This window comes from Rutidosis leptorrhynchoides, chromosome 8 (genome assembly GCF_046630445.1).
Source record: "Rutidosis leptorrhynchoides isolate AG116_Rl617_1_P2 chromosome 8, CSIRO_AGI_Rlap_v1, whole genome shotgun sequence".
Classification (NCBI taxonomy): domain Eukaryota; kingdom Viridiplantae; phylum Streptophyta; class Magnoliopsida; order Asterales; family Asteraceae; genus Rutidosis; species Rutidosis leptorrhynchoides.
The window spans coordinates 199,485,201-199,492,056 of NC_092340.1; the positions used below are offsets into that span (position 1 = coordinate 199,485,201).

Below are 6,856 nucleotides of genomic sequence, written 5' to 3' on the forward strand. Positions count from 1 at the left end.
TTTAACAAATATCGCCGCCGTTGATTTTTCTTTAGAATCGTCATCTAGTCGACCAAGTACTCCAATTCAAATTTCCGATAATCCATCTTTTGAACCCGATTTCACAACTAAGAACCCGGAAGATATTCAAGGACAATTCCAAGATCCTGAACCCCAAACCGTTAAATCAGAATCCTCTAGTGATTCGGATACAACAAATCCAATCATGAAAAATCTAGAACCTCTAAGTATGGAAGAACGAATGAGAGCTAAGCGCACTGGCCAAGGTCACGCCATTATTAAACCAGAAGTTAATGCTCCAGATTATGAAATTAAAGGACAAATTCTACACATGGTAACTAATCAGTGCCAATATAGTGGTACGCCGAAGGAAGATCCCAATGAACATCTTCGAACGTTTAATAGGATCTGTACACTATTCAAAATCCGAGAAGTTGAGGATGAACAGATCTATCTCATGTTGTTTCCCTGGACTTTAAAGGGAGAAGCCAAAGATTGGTTAGAATCGTTACCTGAAGGGGCGATTGACACATGGGATGTTTTAGTTGAGAAATTTCTTAAAAGATTCTTTCCGGCATCTAAAGCCGTGAGACTTCAAGGAGAAATTGTTACGTTCACACAAAAGCCAAATGAAACATTATATGAGGCATGGACAAGATTCGGAAGGATGTTGAGAGGATGTCCTCAACACGGTTTAGACACTTATCAAATAGTACAAATATTCTACCAAGGTGTCAACGTTGCTACACGGAAAGACATCGACATAACAGCTGGTGGTTCAATTATGAAGAAAACCGCAACTGAAGCTTACAAAATTATTGATAACACAACCTCCCACTCTCATGAGTGGCATCAAGAAAAAGATATTTTTCGTTCATCTAAAGCGGCTAGAGCCGATTCTAGCCATGATTTTGATTCCGTTTCCGCAAAAATAGATGCTTTCGAAAGACGAATGGAAAAGATGAATAAAGATATTCACGCAATACGAATCAGTTGTGAGCAATGCGGTGGACCACACTTAACGAAAGATTGTCACATTGAACCAACGATGGAACAACGAGAGAATGTTTCCTATATGAACCAAAGGCCGGGAAATAATTATCAAAATAATTATCAACCGCCAAAGCTGAACTTCAATCGAAATCAAAACATTCTTTACAATCCAAATGGACCCAACAATAACTCGTATAACCAACAAGGTTCGAATAACCAACAAACTCAAAACAACATTTTCAATCAGCAAAGACCTAACTTGTATAAACCACCACAACAACCCGAAGAGAAAAAGCCAAATCTAGAAGAAATGATGGCAAAGCTGATTGAATCTCAAACACAATTCATTACATCTCAAACCCAAACGAACGAGAGGTTTGATCAGTCATTAAGAACTCAACAAGCTTCCATTTTGAATCTTAAAAAACACGTAGGTACTCTTGCTAGCATGATGAGTGAGAGGGAACAAGGAAAGCTACCGAGTAATACTGAAGTAAATCCTCGGAAAGAGAATGTTAATATGGTGTCAACAAATTCTGAAAAACCAGCTCCAGAAGATGGGAAGGTTTTAGATGTGAGTAACAATGAAGAAGTTACACCACCACCACCACCCGAGTATGTAAAGCCAGTGGTGACACCATACAAACCACCCATCCCGTTTCCAAGAAAAGGAGTTGAGTATGAGCAAGTAATAAGTAATAAAGATTGTGATACTTCTGGAAAGAAGAAGAAGAAAAAGAATAAGAAAGTACAAGAAACAAAAGCCGTAGAAGTAAACCCGGTGAATACAGTTCCACCAAAACCTCCACCTAGGGTAGGTGATCCGGGTAAATTTATTGTTCCTTGTCTACTTAGTGATTGTGTCATGTATGATGCACTAGCAGATTTAGGTGCAAGTGTGAGTGTTATGTCTCTTTCATTATATAAGAGATTAGGAGTAGGTGAGTTAAGTCCAACGGATATGAGTGTTCGACTCTTTGATCAAACCATTAAGCACCCAGTTGGAATTGCTGACAACCTACCCATTCAAGTAGGTAATTTAACCTTTCTAGTCGAATTCATTGTCATTGACATAGAAGAGGACCCAAACATTCCTCTAATTTTAGGTCAACCATTCTTTGCGTCCACCGGGGCGTTATTTGATGTAGGAAATGGAAGAATGACACTTAAAAGTGGTGACAAATCTGTCACCTTTATGATTCGAAAGTCTAAATCTCCACCAACCAAGACTGTTGAACCAGAAAAAACGATTGGTAAGAACCATGTTGTTTTACCAACTCCAACGGTAGTGCTTAATAATAATAAAACGCCTAAGTGTGGGGAAAATGAAGTAACACCTAATGATGACATGATAACAAAGAACCTCGTTATTAATACGAAATTAAATGACCCCGTTATTAACAGTTCAATGAAGAAACATTTTAAACGGGCTATTGATGCTAGAAGTAAGGGGAACTTTAAGTTATGTAACCGGTTAGTATCCAATCTGTCGCCTAAAGAAAGGGCAAAGCTAGTTGAATTATGGGATATTACGGAAGAAGCCGGGCACTGGCTTAAAGAAAAAGTCACAGATAGGCAAGTTGATTATGGACCAAGAGAAATTGACAATGAAGTTAATCACAATTTCAACACCACAGCTACCTAAGTGTGGGGAGATTCGAATGTTCTAAAAAGATAATGCTGTCTAAAGTTATTTGTTCTGTTCTCGTGTAGTTCCGAGAATGGAATCCGATTGGTCTTTTCCGCTAGCAGACACTAAAGAACTAGTTTTCTCCCACCATTCTGAATTTTTATTTTTTAGGTTTTAATTAATATGCCTTTTAAATTTAAGTTTTGTGTGATTTTAAAAACAAAATTTACTTTATTTCATTAAGTTTAAAAAATTGATTTCTAAAATTCGTCGTGAGTTGAAGACTAGATCGTTGAACCGAAATTGCTTTACCCAAGGACGGGGCGATAAATTTTGTTATCATTATTTTTTTAATTTTATTGATCTAAAGTATGCAAAATATATATATATATATATATATATATATATATATATATATATATATATATATATATATATATATATATATATATATATTATATTTTATAAATTTTTAAACGTGGGATAATATATCAAACTTTAAAAATATGTATATATATGTTTGTATTTTATGTTATGTACAAAACAGGGTAAAACAACGCACTTTCAAAGACTGTCATTAAAGTTCAGCAAAAGGTACTAATTTTGACGACAAGACGCAAAACAACAAATATGATATAACAAATGAAGGAATGAACGATGAGGCGCCATCTATCATTCGACGAGCTTTGTAATTACAAACTCGGTATTTTTAATCACTTTTCTACGCTAATCACCCTCATGAATTTAAATTATAGTCTGATTTCATGCAAATGAGGGCATTGCATGATCTTAAGTGTGGGGAAGGGTTATAAATTCTCTCAGGTTTATACTTGGTTTATTTGCCAAATTTTGTGAAAATTCGAAAAATTTTCAATTAAATGAAGTCAAAATCATGTTTATACATATTTATGAACGGTGAAAACTAGGTGATAATACCGAAATTATCGTTGCATCGGAAAGGACATAAATTGAGAAACAACCTAAAATGCTTGAATTCATTTAAAATGGAATAAAGGAGAATAAAAAGGCAAAGAAAGAAACTAAGTGTGGGGAGAATGTACCAAGTTATTCAATTAAAAACTATCTATCACATATCTTTGTACAAGATTATTGCAGGTACTTTTGTTTTGGATGATACTAATCAGTTTTACCCGGTTTACTGTAATATATTTGAAAGAAAGATGGATCTACACGATGAATCAATTCCATCATTAAAAGGAAGTAAAGTCTTCCGAAAAAGACACGCGCTTCTTGATTTAGGTCAAGAAGTTGTCGTCCAGACCAGCTGTAGGTTGACGAAAAATCTAGAAAAGTCATCTCTAAAATCAGCAGGAAATCCACGGACCTCAGCATCAAACAGGGTCACCAAGTGGTCAGATTTATCCTAACCATGAGAAGGATTTATCTCGTACAATGGGGAGGCACCGTGCAAATTAGCTTGATAAGACTAATGAATCCGATCCCCAGAAAAGGATAATCTCCTTAAAGATTAAAAATCAGCTTTTAAGACTGATAATACTCAATCCTAGAGATTGACCTTAAAGATTGAGAATTCAAACTCATGGAATTCAATGATATCTAAACTCGAGCTTGAACGAGAAAATATTTTGATCAAAATACAAACCGATTTGTTTTCTGAAAACCCATTTTCAATGCGTTCATTACCATTGAACGTAAAATCCTGAGAATTCACCTGGAATTCATTAGGTCACCTGAACCAAATCGGGTGTCAACCGTAAGAACGGTGGTTGCATAGCATGGTCGGAGACAGGACCTTGTGCCAGACCGAAAAATCATAGGATGATCTTTACTATTGCTCCTACCAAGGATAGTTCTAGCATCCGACACGTTAATAAGACCATAATCATCTGCATGTCACGGGACATTGCCTTAACAGTTTCTTGTTCACCGCTTTCCTTTACAACCGGACGGTAGTTTACCGAAAGGTAATATACGGAACAAGTAAACTGGATGTGTGCTTTCCGATACCGGGATAGCAGTAGATTACACGAACCTAAAAGTTTTTAGCCAAAATATTGATCCACAAATATATTTTGCAACACCAATGATGGATCAAATCAGAAAACTTGTCTAGGGTAAAATCTAGCTTGAATTTTTAAAAGATCAAATATTTTCATAAAGATCCAATTTCCTAAAGGATCTACATTTTTATAGTCATGTGGGACTGTAAACCGCCTTTCAAATGTGCACTTTGCTTTGGAAACCGAAACTAAATCGGCTATTTGATTGCAAGTGTCGTTGACCTAAACCCAAGGCAACTGTGGATGACACACCCACCTTTAACCATGGTTCTATTGTTAATATCATTGTTTATACCGCTCTATCAAAATCACTGATGTACAAAGTGTGAAGAATAAAGAAGTGATTCAAGTGTTTTTCAAGACTATATTGCTTGAGGACAAGCAACGCTCAAGTGTGGGGATATTGATAAGGCTAAAAAGGAACATATATTTCATAGCATTATCCCTCAAGAAAGACAAGATTTTAGTTGCAATTGTTCCATTTTCAAGTAATATTCGTTTATATTAAATAAGTGCGAAGACAAAAGGCGAAAACGAAGATTTGAAGACGCAAAGGTCCAAAAAGCTCAAAAGTACAAGATACAATCAAAAAGGTTCAAATTATTGATGAAGAACGTCTAAAAATGACAAGAGTACAAGTTGCAAAACACAAAGTACACGATATAAAATAGTACGAAAGGGCGTTCGAAAATCCGGAACCGGGACATGAACCAACTCTCAACGCTCGACGCAACGGTGTAAAAATTACGAGTCAACTATGCACAAGAATATAATATAATATTTAAATAATTCATAATAAGAATAATATTAAATAATAAAAAGTTGTTAATTGAGCATAGTTAAGGGGTCATAAGTAAAAATTTCAATTCAAAATTCGTCTATAAAAGAAAACGAATTTTGATCGATTTAGTATCCCATTTTTCAATTCATATTCAATCTCTTTCTCTCTCGTATGTATAACATAAATATAAATATATAATTTTAATTTTAATTTTAATTTTAATAATAATGTAATTTTAAGTTATTGTAATGATTAATTACGGGTTTTTAGTCAGAACTCTGTCCGTGTAACGCTACGCGATTAATCATCACTGTAAGCTATGTTCTTCCTTTTTAATTTAATGTCTCGTAACTAAGTTATTATTATGCTTATTTAAAACGAAGTAATCATGATGTTGGGCTAATTACTAAAATTGGGTAATTGGGCTTTGTACCATAATTGGGGTTTGGACAAAAGAACGACACTTGTGGAAATTGGACTATTGACTATTAATAGATGGGGGTATTGTCTAATTGAGTGACAACTCATTGGAGTCTGTCGAACCTATCTTCAAATTAATTAACCTAATAATTAATAATGATTATGGTTGTCCTATTTAGTGACGTTCATATGGAATCTGTTATAATCATTTAATTAATCAATTGGGTTGGGTAATTGATTATTCATTCTGATCAAGTGGATGAATTAATATTCATAAACTAATTAAAACAGGGGTGGATTACATACATTGATAACTGGTGTAATTGTTGACAGAAGTGATAACTGCGTCACAGTTTAAATCCTTAATCAGTTGGAATATTTGACTTCGGGTATAAGGGTAATTTGACGAGGATACTCGCACTTTATATTTATGACCGATGGACTATTATGGACAAAAACCAGATAGACGTATCAAATAAACCAGGACAAAGGACAATTAACCCATGGTAATAAATTAAAATCAACACGTCAAACATCATGATTACGGAAGTTTAAATAAGCATAATTCTTTTATTATATTTCTCATCGTATCTTTATTTACTGTCATTTTATTACTCGCAATTTTATTTACTGTCATTTTATTTATTGTCATTATTTTACGCACTTTAATTATCGTCATTTATCTTTGCGCTTAAAATATAGAATCGACAAACTGGTCATTAAACGGTAAAACCCCCCTTTTATAATAATATTACTACTTATATAATTATATATATTTTGTATAAATATAGTTGTTAAAAATATAGTAAGTATCACCAGCTCCCTGTGGAACGAACCGGACTTACTAAAAACTACACTACTCTACGATTAGGTACACTGCCTATAGTGTTGTAGCAAGATTTAGGTATATCCCACTCTATAAATAATTAAAACTTGTGTCATATTTTGTAGTATTTTGTATTAAAAATAATACTATTTCGTACCCTCACG

The 6,856-nt window shown here is 34.2% G+C and overlaps 1 non-coding gene across 1 annotated transcript; it reads right to left on the reverse strand.

Annotated features, from left to right (window-relative positions):
* Positions 1–589: 589 nt before the first annotated feature.
* Positions 590–696, reverse strand: LOC139865380 (small nucleolar RNA R71). Its single transcript, XR_011764904.1, has one exon. It is a non-coding gene; the product is annotated as a small nucleolar RNA R71 (small nucleolar RNA).
* Positions 697–6,856: the final 6,160 nt, after the last annotated feature.